We start from the raw sequence: 16694 nt of genomic DNA on the forward strand, positions 1-16694 counted from the left end.
GGTTCACGCCGAGGCAAAGGGCCAGCAGTGAAACTCAGAAGCGAACAGGGAAGACACCGTACAGAGTGCTGGCGGCTGGAAACCAAGACGGCATGCAGCGCAGATTCTTTGTAGAGACACAGCAGCTGCCGCCCACCCTAGCACTTCAATATGACCTGATGACAGCTGTCCCCCAGCAGATGAACCTTTTAAGGGCTGGCCCCTGCAGGCCAGAGGTCAACTGGATGCCAGAAAGAACAAGCTGGTGTCTAGGTCCAACTCAGTACTGGACTGAAGAGAAGCCTATCTACTTAGATTGACAGGCCCATGGCCTGCTCATTGCTGTGAACCCCACTAATCCAAACTTCCTCACAGCTACTGTTATGTACTGGTTCACTTCTTCCCACCATAGAGGTGGAGTAACCTCAAACCTTTGGCCTTCTCCATATACTACCAGGTAACTAGTAAGTGACAACTCCACAGTCCCCCTTTGTCCTTCACAGCACCTATCCTGATTAATATATAAGTGTATATATATATTAAGTGGAATGTTTTATATCTAATATACAAAATGCAATATATATTTACTTGTGTGCTTATTTGTTTAATTTATGCCTTTCCTCCTAAAAAGAAAGCCCCACAAAGTCTGTGCTACTGCATTCCACTGCTGAACGTGGTACCTGGCATACAGTGAAACTGGAATGCTACATGAAATAAGTGACTGAATGTTTAGATGGATGAACGTATAAATTAAAAGAATATGTAGACATTTCAGGCATATATAGAATGTCTAGAGTTTGTAGAATGTCTAGAATACTAAAATTCTAGAATATGTAGAATGTCTCTAGAGTATGCAGAATGTCTAGAGTATGCAGAATGTCTAGAACATGTAGAATGTCTAGAGCATATAGAATGTCTAGAGCATGTAGAATGTCTAGAGCATATAGAATGTCTAGAACATGTAGAATGTCTAGAGCATATAGAATGTCTAGAGTATGTGGAATGTCTAGAGCATATAGAATGTCTAGAGCATGTAGAATATCTAGAGCATATAGAATGTCTAGAGCATGTAGAATGTCTAGAGCATATAGAATGTCTAGAGTATGTGGAATGTCTAGAGCATATAGAATGTCTAGAGCATGTAGAATGTCTAGAGCATATAGAATGTCTAGAGCATGTAGAATGTCTAGAGCATATAGAATGTCTAGAGCATGTAGAATGTCTAGAGCATATAGAATGTCTAGAGCATGTGGAATGTCTAGAGCATGTAGAATGTCTAGAGTATGTAGAATGTCTAGAGTATGTAGAATGTCTAGAGTATGTAGAATGTCTAGAGTATGTAGAATGTCTAGAGTATGTAGAATGTCTAGAGTATGTAGAATGTCAAGAGTATATAGAGTGTCTCGAAAGTGGGCTATAACATGTAAAGATGAAGTCTTAAGAAATGAGGTAGGCCAAAAGACACTTAAGGTCATGCTCAACTTCCTTAGCGATCAGGGAAATGCAAATCAAGACAACTTTAAGATACCACCTTACACCTGTCAGAATGGCTAAAATAAAAAACACCAATGATAGCCTTTGCTGGAGAGGTTGTGGAGAAAGGGGTACACTCACCCATTGCTGGTGGGAGTGCAAACTTGTGCAACCACTCTGGAAAGCAGTGTTTCGGTTTCTCAGGAAATTCGGGATCAACCTACCCCTGGATCCAGCAATACCACTCTTGGGAATATACCCAAGAGAGGCCCTATCATACAACAAAAGTATATGCTCAACTATGTTCATGGCAGCATTGTTTGTAATAGCCAGAACCTGGAAACAACCTAGATGCCCTTCAATGGAAGAATGGATGAAGAAAGTATGGAATATATACATATTAGAGTATTACTCAGCAGTAAGAAACAAGGACTTCTTGAATTTTGCATACAAATGGATAGAAATAGAAAACACTATCCTGAGTGAGGTAAGCCAGACCCAAAAAGAGGAACATGGGATGTACTCACTCATATTTGGTTTCTAGCCATAAATAAAGGACATTGAACCTATAATTCATGTTCCTAGAGAAGCTAAATAAGGTGAATCCAAAGACAAACACATAGGCATCCTCAGGAATATTAACCTTCATCAGGCGATGAAAGGAGACAGAGACAGAGACCCACACGGGAGCACCGGACAGAAATCTCAAGGTCCAAATCAGGAGCAGAAGGAGACGGAGCACGAGCAAGGAACTCAGGACCACGAGGGGTGCACCCACACACTAAGACAATGGGGATGTTCTATTGGGATCTCACCAAGGCCAGCTGGCCTAGGTCTGAAAAAGCATGGAATAAATCCGGACTAGCTGAACATAGCGGACAATGAGGAATACTGAGAATTCAAGAACAATTGCAGTGGGTTTTTGATCCTACTGCACGTACTGGCTTTGTGGGAGCCTAGGCAGTTTGAATGCTCACCTTACGAGACCTGGATAGAAGTGGGCAGTCCTTGGGCTTCCCACAGGTCAGGGAACCCTGATTGCTCTTCGAGCAGATGGGGGGGGGGACTTGATCGGGGGAGGGGGAGGGAAATGGGAAGCGGTTGTGGGGACGAGGCAGAAATCCTTAATAAATAAATAAATTTAAAAAAAAAAAGAGCCGGGCGGTGGTGGCGCACGCCTGTAATCCCAGCACTCGGGAGGCAGAGGCAGGCGGATCTCTGTGAGTTCGAGACCAGCCTGGTCTACAGAGCTAGTTCCAGGACAGGATCCAAAACCACAGAGAAACCTTGTCTCGAAAAAACCAAAAAAAAAAAAAAAAAAAAAGAAATGAGGTAGGGATTAATCCCAGCACTTGGGAGGCAGAGGCAGGCGGATCTCTGGGAGTTCGAGGCCAGCCTGGTCTACAAGAGCCAGTTCCGGGACAGGCACCAAAGCTACAGAGAAACCCTGTCTCGAAACCCCCCCCCCAAAAAAAAATGAGGTAGGGAAAAGGAAGTGTGATGAATACATGTGGCATGAAGGCAGAAAGGGACAGCATTTTAAAGGATGAAGGATGCCAGCAAGAAGAGGGCAGCAGGGACAGGGAAAGGACTGGGGAAGAGGAACAAACTAGAACAAAGCACAACACATATATGAAAATAACAGAAATAACATAAAAAATAAATAATAGAAATGAAAGAACACATGTCCAGGGCATAGTAAATAGAGTTTCCATCTTCTGGTCAGGTTAGAAAACAAATTCATTTCATCATGGTGCACACACCCTGAGTTTTTTGGTTTTTGCTTTTTGCTTTTTAGTATTTCTGATGTGGAACTTGTGATTTACAGAGTCCCAAAATTATGATCGGAGAGTCTTCAGGGCCACCTATTAAAACACACATTTCCGGGATCGGCCCTAGAGATCCTGACTCAGGGAGCCTGAGCACAGCCTGGGATTTTGTACATGGGGAGTTTCTAGCATTTGCACACCTTCACTTTCATGAGTGTTCCAGACATCCCCAGCAAGAAAACTGGAAGCTGCCAGATAGCTCTGACAAAGGCCATTCATTATTGTTCCTAGAGAAAAACACATTTGGTAACTACCAGGCACCTGCCCTGATGACGATACAGGGAGAAAATCCAACTGTATTTCAGATCCTATAATATCCTCTGGCCAGATTCCATTAGGAACTATAAAAGCTGATCCAAAATAACCATCTAAGCAGCAACATTTGGGTAGACTTGCAGATGGTTAACAGTGCTCAGGTGAACAAAGGGAAGGCAGGCGGTGTTATGGAGAAGGGCACCTGCAAGGAAGTAGATACAGCGTCACCTACAGTCCATTCTCGAATCAGAGTCAACCAATCACTGTAATGTGATATCAATACTCTTTATATAACAGCCTTTCTTTAAGCACTTATTTGTCTAATATCTAACAATTTCCTACATTAAAAAAATGAGACTAATCCTTGTGGCAGGAGCCTCTGACATAACTTCTATATGTTATAGAGTATTATTAATTTAAGATGTGTTCCATTCATTTATGCTGTGGAATATTTGTTTATTGATGCAAAGATGAGCTACATTCTTTCCTGCTACATTTGCTTTACTCTGTGAAGCTGTGTTACTTTGCCTGTCTAAAACATCTGATGGGCCTAATAAAGAGCTGAATGGCCAGCAGCGAGGCAGGAGAAAGGGTAGGCGGGGCTGGCAGGCAGACAGAATAAATAAGAGAAATCCGAGAGGAGAGATCAAGGAGTGAGAAAAGGAGGAGAGGAGGAAGCAAGGGGCCAGCCACCCAGCTACACAGCCAGCCACAGAGTAAGAAGTAAAGAAAGGTATACAGAAATAGAGAAAGATAAAAGCCCAGAGGCAAAAAAAGATAGATGAAATAATTTAAGTTAAGAAAAGCTGGCTAGAAACAAGCCAAGCTAAGGCCGGGCATTCATAAGTAAGAATAAGCCTCTGTGTGTATTTATCTGGATGTGGGCTGGTGGGCCCCAGTGATTTCACCTCCTGGCAATCTTAGTGACCTACTGCTCAGAAACATAAAGCAGTCAACGTGGTGTGCCGTCACTCCTAAGACTGAGGCGTTTGCTTCACCGTGATCCTCTGCTGCCCCTTCAGTCACCGGCTTTCAGCACAGCACTTCCGTCCTATAAGCTGTCCTAGGCAGATCCACACGCACCGAACCATGCTGGAAGCTGACAGCCCACAGCCTATTCCATCCTTCGGTGCCTGCCGAGATGAACTGAGAAGCATCCAGCCCTCAAGGCTTTAATAGAGAACTTGACCACAACACCTGAGAAAACGAGCCAGCCATGTTAGCTAATGTTGGCCCAGATCCCAGATCTGCTATTTGACAGAGTCTCACCCTGTGCCATAGGCTAGCCTGGGGCTTACGATGCAGCGTGAACAAACACTTGAACTCACAATCCTCCTGCCTCCAACAGCCCAAGTACTGGGCTTACATGAGGGCACCACCATGTCATACTTGGATATTTGTTACACGGGACACTGTTACTTGGTAAAGTCATTTGATTCCAATCTGAAATTACTAAGGCTCAAACTCCTGAATGTAGTGAAGTCCACTCCTTTCAAATGCATGGGCAAGGGCATTGAGTTAAGACTCTACAGGCCAGGTATCCTAGAGTAGACCTGTGATCCTAGCACTCAGCCGGCAGAAGGCTCACAAGTACCAGGCAAGCTTAGGCTACCCAGTGAGCTGAAGGCCTGCCAGGCCTACAGAGTGAGTTCAAGGCCAGCCTGAGCTGTATACAACCCTCTAACTGAGTTCCAATCCCAGACCCATTGTCTCCCCATGACATGGAGTAGCCACATGAGCCTGTCTGCATACTAGATTCTTTATCAACACAAAGAGATGTTTGAGTTGGGGAACTCTACCTTTTCTCAGCTCAAAATTCCCATGCTTTATACGAGGAAGATGAAAGAGTAATGGCAAGGGTCTGTTTTTCAGCTCAGGACTCTGCCTACCATTCCTGGGTTATCCTGATGCCCTGCTGTTGTTTACCTTACCGCCAGCACTGGGAGGAGTGTAGGACTCCATCAGCCTGTTTCTGGATGTCCTCTTGATGAATGATGATGAATCCAGCAATGCTCTTCCCAAATCCAGCCATGCATAGCTGCCATAGCATAAATGCCAGGTGACACTTAGTAGGCCCACTGTTATGAACTGATCTCGTTCACTAGTGTGTTGAGCTACCCACACTCAAGAAAATCATCATCTTGTTTATGTCTTACCCCTTTTAGTTGGGACCTACTGATAGGAGGTGGGGCAGAAGTACCTCCAATTTAAAAAAAAAAAAGTATTGTTCCACTGCTCATTGGAAGAACTTGCCATTGTGTGAGACTTAACAGTGACTTACGGGAAAAGTGACTCCCTCTCTCATAAGTGATCTTTTTAACCTGCACAGGAAAGAAGTGGGCAGGTAAATGTGTGTCTCATCCCAAAGCCACCAGTTATGCGTGTATGAGATACCAGCTCCACCTAGAACACCACCTCTCAGAAATGAGGTTGAGCATAAATCTGTTATTCTGACCTAAGCTCACCAGATTTTTCTGATGGACAGATGAACTTACGAAAACTTTAATACAGCCATTTTCTGATAAGCTAAAGCACGGAGCTCAATTTGCTCTTCGGTAAAAATTAACCATAATTATCCTATGTCCATTTCCACTGTTCGTTTTATTCTTATTGGTCCTGTGAAGATTAAAAACTTAGTGAGACTCTGAAGAGAAACTCAAAGTGCAGACAATCTGCCCAAGACTGCAGCGGGATAATTGCTGCCAGCAAAATCAGAAGGAACACTGTAACACCATCGCAAATAAGCAATAAATTTATCTACTCACAGATGCAACTGTGCATGTTAAATACTTGTTTCCCCTTAGGCAGGATAAAGAAGGATAAATAAATAAAAATTGCCAAGGCTATGTCCAGAGCAAGAATGAAAAATCTATTTTTCATGGGATGACATTGTAAATTAAAATAAACAGCGAGGATTCGAGAACAAACGAGAGACCAGATGAACTGATGAGCAAACAGAAACAAACAAGCAAATGGAAAAGTCGTCAAAAAACCAAGAAAGATTGTCTACCTAAGCTAAAATCAGCAAGATCACAGGAAATTCAATCACCCCACACACCCAGAAATGCCCTCACTATATGTGTGTGGTACACATGTGTGCACATGTGTGTAGAAGTCAGGGATCAGCACTGAGTGTCTTCAATTACTCCCCACCTCACTTTTTGAGATAAGGTCACTTGTAGTCCACCAGTTGGCCAAGTTGGCTAGCCAGTGAGCCTCAGGGGTTCACCTATCTCCATCCACTTCAGCACTGGAGTTCTGATGGCATGCCACTGTGCCCAACTTCCCCCTCATCCCACCCCACCCCACGGGAGCCATGGATCCAAACTCAGGTCCTCTCCTTGAGAGGCATGTGCTTCATCATCTGAGCATCTCCCCAGCCTAAGATCACTTCTTTAAACAATGTAGTTTAATATTTCATGGCATGTGCATACTCCAGGACATTTTTAACAACTTAATATGCAGACAGATTTTTCCACAAGCATGTATAGCTGAGATTCAAACATAGCTGATAGTCTATGTTTTTATTTGTAATCTAGCAACCATACCTATGGTGAGTAATATTTATCTTCAACTACTGGATTTAGAGTTGCCAAGAAGATTGGAGCACACCTCTGGCTTTCCCTGTCCATGAAGGCATTCCAAAGATGCTCATCTGGGGGAAGCAGGGAAAGTCTGCCCTGAATGTACCTGAATGTACATAGCACCATCCCATAGGCTGGGAGAAGGAGCAAGCCAGCAGAGCACCAACATTGATCTCTGCGTCCTGACCCACTGAGATGTGAGCACGCTGTCGCAAACTCATGCTGACAGGGACAGAGGCTGGCCCTGCTGCCGTTCCCTCCCTCTCTGCTGGGTTGGACTGTACCCTAAAACTGAGAGCTGAAGATAAGCCCTTCCTCTCTTGCCTGCTTCTTCTCAGTCTTTAGTCACAAAACACAAAATTAGCTAATACAATACCTTGAGAAGCAATAGAAGAGTTAGCCAACGTGCTGAGTCACAGTTGAGTTGGGAATTCAAATCTTAAAACATTTACCTGTAAGCATCTTCCACAGGAGAATAAACCAGGAGAAAGATTGCAGCTAAGTCCTTCAGGGAAGGCAATCACGAAGTATGGAAGTGGGGGTCAGGGGGAAGTGGGGGTAGGGAAGGAAATATACCATCCCAAGTGACCCGAAAAGGGTTTGCAAAGTAAATTCAATTATTCAAATTCAATTATTACTTTCAATTTAATTGTCTGGGCTGGGGAGATAACTCAGTTAAGTGCCTGCCATTGTGGAGACAGGTGAACCACTGGGGCTCACTGGCCTGCTGGCTTAGCCTGTTCGGTGAGCTTGGATCCAAAGAGAGACCCTGTCTCAACAAACAAGGTTTTTAAGAAATGACACCTGAGGTTGACCTATGCCCTGCAAATGCACACTCACACACACACATGCATCACACACAAAAAAATTATATACGGTTTCTCAGCCTTTAGGTTAAGGTCAAATATAAAAATAAAATGAATTTTCTGAAAGTTTTTTTTAATTCAATGACTTCATTCCACATTATATTCTCTTTGTCACACTTTTGTCTCTCACCTTAATCTGAACTCCTGAGAGAAGCCAAAGTCCCCAGAATCCAAAAGCTATCATAATGAGAGGGATTAATGCACAGTGGGGATTCAGCACCTCGGACAGTGGCAGCTGCTGCTGTAGGGAACGCACACACACCGAGGCACAGGTACACACACACAGATGCTCACTACTCCAAACATGCAGGCTTTGCATGCTTACTTCTCCCTATGCAACAAGTTGCATGTTCTCTCAGGTTTCTGACCAGTATAAAGGGTTGGTGTACCATTGGGACAAATGAGCTTCCAAACAAAGGTTGAAATCAATGCCCAAGGCACCCACATCACAACTAGAGGCTTTTCTTTGGGTATACCCTCTCTCTAGGTCCTTTTTCTTCTTTAGTTAAATTTTCACATCTATTAAAAATTTCCTTATAGATTTTTTTCATTAATTATGCAGTCCTAACGACAGACCTCATGGCTGAAATAGTACTTGAGTATTCAAGATGTCACAATTATACAAAGGAATAATGTGTAAGAGTTTCCAGGGGTGAAAGATGTGGCAGAGGGTGAACTGCAAAGTACTAAAAGAAGAGATGGAACCTTTTTGTCCCAATTATAGTGATGGATGCTTAATTTCCTATGTTCTTCATAACTCATAGCACCATACATTATTCAGTATGAATTGTGCTATAGGTGTTATATCACTATTTCCTCTGAACTGAAACAGTCCCACCTGGAGGGAGAGGAGGCTCATAAGACTCGGGAAGTAAATAAAGCACAAGGCCACGTAAGTAAATGACTTACAAAGCCTAGGAAGTTCTTGAAACTTACAGGGCTCACAGGCCTCTCCCCAAGATGACACAAACTGGAGCAACTGCCAGGAGAAGAGACTCTCCAGCTGGGAGAGCAGCCTGCAAGCTGTGCAGGAAGCCCAGGATTGCAGTTCTCATGACTCATCACCATGCTGGGGTGGACCTCTGGACCCCACAGTTGCCCTTGAGTCCAAACCTCACCCATTCACTTGGCTATACCTAAATGGAATTGTTTTTCTGGTCTGCAACTGTGCCCAATGCAAGGTAAATAGATATTGGTTCATGTTGCCCCAGAATAAGTCACACAACAATAATTACATGAGATTCAGTAAATCCTGTAGTGAAAAAATAAAAAATAAAAAGACACCACAAAAAAGAAACACTGACAACCACCTCTGCTGGGTGGATTGTGTAGGGTCCCACCTTCATTCAACATTCCTTCAAGACAGTGGCTAAACTGGTTTTACTCTGAAAACTTAATTTAAAGAGGCATTTACAAACTAGAGAGAAACCACATTTTGGAGTGAGGAAAAAAGACTGGACTTTCATGTGTGACCCCAGAAGGCAGAACTTGGACCAATGAGCAGAAGGAAGGAGATAAACACATAGAATTGCTTTCTGTGCCTCAGGGAAAGCACTGAACTGCAGCTGGCTTAGCATCCTTCCAAAGCTTGTATTAAAGAGGTGTGGGTTTAGGTGAATGTTGGACTAGATGCCAGCTGACAAATTTTCACAAGTGTGGAACTCTATTTTAAACTTCCCTGACATCACATGTATTCATCACGTTTCATTCTGAGCACATTCTTACCTGTATTACTTTTCATAAAACAATTTGCCATTAAACAATTGTGATGGCTCTTCCTTTAGAAGACAAAAACAGCATTCTAAATGTATTCCTTGTAGTTTCAGCAATTATTACTTTTATCTAAGAATGACAACATTTATTCTAACTTCATTGATACTGACAATAAGAAAGAACTTGTTTGTTTCTATCATATTTCCCAGTTAATCCCTGAGATTGTTCAAAATAATAGCAACCTTTTGCCCAAATCAAGAAACTCTCATTTAACAGAATATAGAACCATATGGATGTTGGAGGAGGCCGCTTGTTTGTCCCAGACGCCCAGAACCAAAATAACCACACAGAAACTATATTAGTTAAAACACTGCTTGACCCGTTAGCTCTAGCTTCTTATTGGCTAACTCTTATATTAATTTAACCCATTTTCTATTAATCTGTATATCACCACATGACAGTGGCTTGCCAGCAAAGTTTCAGCACATCTATCTTAGGTGGCTCCATGGCATCTCCTGACTCTGCCCTTCTTTCTCCCAGCATTCAGTCCAGTCCTCTCCGCCTACCTAAGTTCTGCCCTATAAACAGGCCAAGGAAGTTTCTTAATTCATTAAAGGTAATCACAGCACACAGAGTGGAGGGGACTCCCACATCACCTCCCCTTTTCTGTTTAAATAAAAAGGAAGGCTTTAACATAGTCAAATTACATATAACAAAACAGTTATAAAGCAAGAATTACAGTTACAATATTTCTATTTTCTTTATCTTTTATCATAATTAAGGAAAACCATAACTATCTATCTATTCCTTAACTCCATCAAAGACTCCAGAAGATTATAATATTACCTAAGTTAACAGGAAGTGCATTGTAAGCAACTTCCAAAACTCTAGAAATGACAGAGACATCTCACTGCCTGGACAGTCACCCAAAGTTCTTCTGTACCATTGGGGCATCCAACTTCAGTCTATAGGCCTGTAGTATTCAGCAGACATTTCCATGAAGCAGGAAATTTCAAAGACAGTTCAGTCATTTTCTTCTGTATCCTGTAAAATGTCTCACAAGACTCTTTCATGAAGTAGGAACCCCAAAGGATCATCTCACCTTTAGGCAAGTTCAGCAGTCATCTCTCTGCAGTCCCTGCATGTTCAGTTAAGCAGTTCAGGCAAAAGCAGTTTCTTGCCCAAATGGCCAGCAAACTCCGTAAGGAGCATCTGCAATGCCCATCTTCCTCTTGAAGTAGACTGGTGCTGCCAGGAGCAGATGTGTCTCACTGTCATGAAAAGTCCTAAATTTTTAAAACATTTAAATATCATATTCTGAAGATCTCTGAAAGATTTGAAGAATACCTAACTAACTGAAATATATCTCTATATATCTAGAAAACCTAACATGACTACAAGCTTGACTATTATAGATGATTATCTATTAACCTATATTTTTAATTATACATTATATTTTTAAATGAACTACACAAGCACAATACCTTAATCAAGATCAGAAATACACATACATATAACAAAATTGAGCTTAAATTTGTATCAAGATAGCAAGATCCATACCAATGCAAAGTATCCATCTCTATAGCATATCCCCCTTTAAATGTAAAAAAAAAAAAAACATTTACAAACAGTATTTGGGAATATGGGTGTAGTTCTGTCCAAACTTCTTCCTGCTGTTTATTGGGTGAAGTATTTTCTTTTTGGGGGTGTTTACAGCAACCTTTCAGGTGGTCTTGTTCCATCAAACCATATTGGTCTGAAAGAAATCCACAGATTCTTATCTTCTGTGAAAACAAAAGAAGAACCTCTTTTCCAAAGCAACATATCCTTAGACTCAAATTCTGAAATACCAAGATACCTTTATAATATACATACATGCTGGTTTAGCTTAGCAGCCCATACAATGAAATGTCTCTCTGTATTTAGCTACTTTACAGTCAAAAATTCAAAGAAATCAAAATAAAGTACATAATCCAAACTCTCTGTGAATTTTTCGTCTTTACATTGCTTGTTTTTCTTTACTCCTTTTATCTATGACTATCTGTACTCTGTCTCCTTAAAGACTTTACCATTCTTTAAAGTATTAACTTTGTTTTATGACTTTCTATACTCTTTTTCTTCTCTCTTTCAAGCCTACGCACATTTATCCAATATTGTGACCCATGTAGAGTTCTTTCTGGATTTGTCTTTATTGCATATTTGTAATTCTTTACTGTCCAAGGTGTGGCATTAATAGGGTGTATATGGTACTTTCTGCTTGCTGGCATAGTCTAAAACTTAAGCTGTGCCATTATTATGGTATATTTGGTACTGCCTGCTAATGCCCTAAAAATGAAAAACCACTATAATTTTTATGTTCTCTCGCAGTTTTCCTTCTGTGTAAAATGGAATCACTAACTTACACATTGGAGCCCAAAAGTAAAAAAGAAAAAAAAAGAATGTTTAACAAGAATGTTTAACATGTCTGCCTGTGGTTATAAGATCCTTAGATGCAATCATTTGATTGGAATAAGATTATCTGCATTAAAGATGCTAGGCTCTTGCCCTGTTGATATTTTTATCAAATAATTCATTAAGATAATTCATTTTTCTTTAATTTAGACATCCATTTAAATAAGTCCATGACAGCATCTTTAATAATAAAAGTATTATTACAATCACGACTTTACACTAGGCTACTTTCCAGAAAAGTCACTGCAAGAATATTTAAAAGGCTTCTCTGATGAAATCATATTATATCACTTAAGCTTTGTTTCTGCAATTAACCTTAGGAAACCTGACTAAAGTAGTCTGTTCTTCTGCTGTTCTATATGTCAGTGTTATATAAGAAATGAAGTATGGGTTTCTTCCATAACTATATATTGCGTATATCATGTGCAAGATAATATCGGGCCCAAATTTTAAGAAAAATTGTTCTGTCTCTCTCAAAGTGGTTTAAAAGCATCTTAAGAGTTCCTGTCAGAACATACTCTCTGGTAGAAGGAACAATATTGAAAATTCCAGCCTGGTGCTAGAGAGAGGGCTGTAGATAAAGGATTTGCTGTGTAAACATAAGGACTTCAGTCTGATGCCAGCTCCCATGTCAAAGTCAATGATGCATGCCTGTGACCCCAAAACTGGGGACCTGACTGGAGACAGGGGGAGCCTAAGGGCTCACTGAACAGCCAGCCAGTCTAACTGCAACAGCAAGATTTAGACTCAGCAAGAGACCCTGTTTCAAAAAAAAAAAAAAATAAGAGTGATAGAGGAAGACACACAAAGTTTTTCAAACATTGTGCTGTTGAATTTGAACATCACCTGTGATCTCACAACTTCTCCTCTGGCCAAAGACTATTTCATTCCTGCCTCTTAACAGAAAGAAGCTGAGTCAAATAAAGATGGTGTCCCTTGTAGCTATGCTACCACTCTTTGCTGGGCATGGTCTCTATGCATAAGACTTTCTAGTCCCTACAGGAATGGCATTCATGGTCACAAGAAGAAAACACAACAAAACAGAAATTCCTAAAACACCAGGTTCTAAACCTTGCTTTTCTCTCATTTGGCCAGATACAACACACATACTCACTCACTCACTCACTCACTCACTCACTCTCATACACACACACACACACACACACACACACACACACACTGTGCCAGTGTCCTTAAAAACCCCCAGGCTCGGAGAATTGAACCTTGAACTGTAACAAGCACCCTGTCACTGCCTTTGGAGATGCCGGGAACTCTGTACCGTCTCCGTAGCCTATCAGCCTCCTCTCTCCTCTCACTCCCACAATGAGCAGTATTCTTCACATTTGGTCCAGGAATATATTTATTGCTGAGATGTGTTAGGGTTCGTGAAAAAGCTACAGGGCAAAACCATCTGCAGTGATGCTAATTTATTCCTTCTGCCACCCGCTGGCTCATGCAGGAGCAGGAAGAGAACTCTAGCCCTTTAACAAAGTTCCCCCTCTCCATCCGAGCTTTGACTACCCATAGGGGGCATCAGTGCTGAAGGATGCTTATTTTACACTGCAGTATACTAAAATGAGAAAGGAAAAGAAAACCAAAAGAGGCCAGTCCATCCACCAGATTCTGGAAAGGAAAAGAGAATACATAGAGAATATCTGCTTATTTGGTAGAGAAAATGGAAGAACATTCTGGAAATTCTGGAAGTGTTCAAGTGTCTTACAAGCCTGATGTGTTCAAAGAAAGTATATATTATTCCTCCTTGGTGCTGGGGACCTGCATATTTTAGAGGGTAGAATGAAAATGAAAACTGCATTTAAAAAAATTTCTGTGACCACAAGGCCCAGCTTCAGGGTCTTGCTTTACAAGTTATAGTCCGTGCTTAGCTTTTTGGTAACTGTTTCCTGCTCTCTTTCTATGTAATAAGCTACTCTCAATTACAAAGAAAATGAATAAAAATGAAAATAGCAACATAGAAAACTTGTTCGGCTGATGACTCCCTTGAGGTGTTGACTGGAGACAGGAAAGGGCAGACCTCTGAGGCAGCAGACAGGAGGCATTTCCTTCCTTCCGTAAGCAGGTATGGAGAGAACGTCCTTTTAGTTTGACCAGAGTCAGAAACCTAGTTCCCTGTTACCCACAGCCTCATCCACCATGCTCTCAGTGACTTCCTTCATTACTTCCTCTCTCCCTCCCTCCCTTCCTTCCCTTTCTTGATGATAGGCAGCCTCTGGACACTCAGCTTGGCAGGGTACATGGAAGCCATTGCCTGAGGGGCAGGATGATGAATTCAGAAACTGGGATCAGTGAGAGATTAGGCTCTCTGCCCAGGGAGTGCTTTCCTGCTGAAGAGAAGATAAGCAGGGAAGGGAGAATGAGAACACCAGTCACAGCAGATGGTTCCTGAGATTTGAAGGAGAGGGGAGGAAGGAGAAGGTGGTGGGAGATGGAGCAGAGGGAGAGTCTGAAGGAGAGCTAGTGGGGAGATAAGAAGCCCCTGCAGACAAGGTCTAGGCTAACCCTCTGCCTTTGACTCACTGCCTGGATGACCAGTAGGAGTCTGCTGTGGACAAGAGAGCACTACAGTCCCTGTAGGGGGAAGACGGGATGGCAGGTCCAGGGGACAGAGTTTCATGCACAGAAGACCAGGATCACTTTCTAGCCCCCAAGTCCAACTATCTCATTTCCAGGGTCACGGGATCTACTCCCAAGTCAGCCAGCAGGGAGCAGCTCCCGGGCATTCCACAACTACTTGCTGCAATAAATGGACAATTCCTCTCTTCAACTCATACCTAGCAAAACACCCCCGGGAAGCAATGGTGGGAGAGCTGAAGAACCAGTTAAGGCCAAACTTAGGCCTATCCCCAAAGTTCTGGAGAAGAAACCGGAGTCACACAGAATACCTGGTCAGACAAAGAGCAGAGTTCAATAATTCTTTTAATAGCAAAAGATTTGCATCGGTTTGCAAAAGTTTCTTTAATGGCATTTTTTTAATGACAAAAGATTTGCAAAAAGCTTCTTCTCCACAGAAGAACCACAATTTGCCAATAAGACCATTTGAAAAGAATCAGCTAAAATTAGGGAAATGTGAATCAAACCAGAGGATACTACCCCACATCCTTTAGAACAGCTATTGTTCAAAACTTAAAATGGAAAATTATAAGGGTTGGAAGGGACATACAGAAACTGTTGTGAAGGTCTCTTAGGAATGAACAATGGTATGTCCACTATGTAAAACAGCATGGTGGCTCCTCCGAAAACTATAGATTTAGTCTATGGTCCCACAATTCCACTTGGAGAATTATAAGCAGGTACCTGAGGAAGTGTTTGTATAATATACCCACGCCCACAGCAGCGCTATTGACAATAGCCAAAAGGTAGAAACAGAGGGCCCATCACCAGATGAACGACTAAAGAAGATGCTCCATGCTAACAGAAAGATAATTGTCACTCATCCTTTGAAGGAGAAGATTACTGTGTGAACAGAGCTTGGTTGAACTTTGGGGACACTGTGCCAAGTGGGATACGCCAATTACAAAAGAATAATTGTACACATTGTCGCTTCTATTAGATTTCTCAGATTCAGGTTTGTGAAGAAGAAAGGAGAACAGTGTTTCCTGAGGACTGGGGTGGGCACAGAGCTCCGGTTTAGCAGGAGAAAGGAATTGGAAAATGGATGCTTGTTGTCATTACACACTGAGCACACTTGATGCCACGAACTACACACGCGTAAAAAGGTGGAATGGACTTTTCTCTTGTTTGTTTGTTTTCTCCTGGAATTACAAACACTCTCAAAGGGAAAAAAGAGGAGAAAACTGTCTGTATGATATGGGCCTGACCCTAACTGCCTGACTGGCAGGTTATTTTTCTTGGTTACATCCCCATGACGGTTAATCATGACTGCCAACTTGATGGGACTTTGAGTCACCATGGAAACGAGTCTGGTCCTATATGTGAGCAGAAGTTTCTAGACTTGGTTAATGGTGGTGAAAAGACCCATCCCAAGCATCCTGTAGGCAGGACACATGATCTGAACAAAAGGAGAGGTGGGCTGAGCACCAACACTCATGGCTCTCAGCTTCCTGACTGGGGGCACGAAGTGACCATCTGCCCCCTGCTCCTGCCTCCACTGTGATGGGCTACACCTATGGCCAAAATCAGCCTTTTCTTCCTCACCTGCTTCTGTCAAGGGTTTGGTCTCAGCAGTGAGTCAGGGAATTCAGTCCCTCACCAGCGAGAACAAGGTAGAAATTGACTCAATGCTCATTCCTTCAGGACACTCTGCTTCAAACTCTGCCTGGGATAACTGAATCTGAATCCATCATGTGTGTTGGAATCGATGCTTGCTACTAATTGCCCTTACAGGTGCAGAGTCTGTGTCCCTCACCTTCTATTTTAGACTTGTTCCAGCCATTATCCTCCCTGCCTTAGTGAGCCCCATTAGGTGTGGGAAGCTGGGCAGATGGAAGCTGTTTGCACATAAGTGGAGCCCTGTGCTCCTCTACCAAGAAGTCTAGCTATTGGTCTCATCTGAAAAATATTGATTG

The sequence above is a fragment of the Microtus oregoni genome, unplaced genomic scaffold, assembly GCF_018167655.1.
Source record: "Microtus oregoni isolate MIOR12 unplaced genomic scaffold, Mior012 000103F_ref0000194, whole genome shotgun sequence".
Taxonomy (NCBI): Eukaryota; Metazoa; Chordata; class Mammalia; order Rodentia; family Cricetidae; genus Microtus; species Microtus oregoni.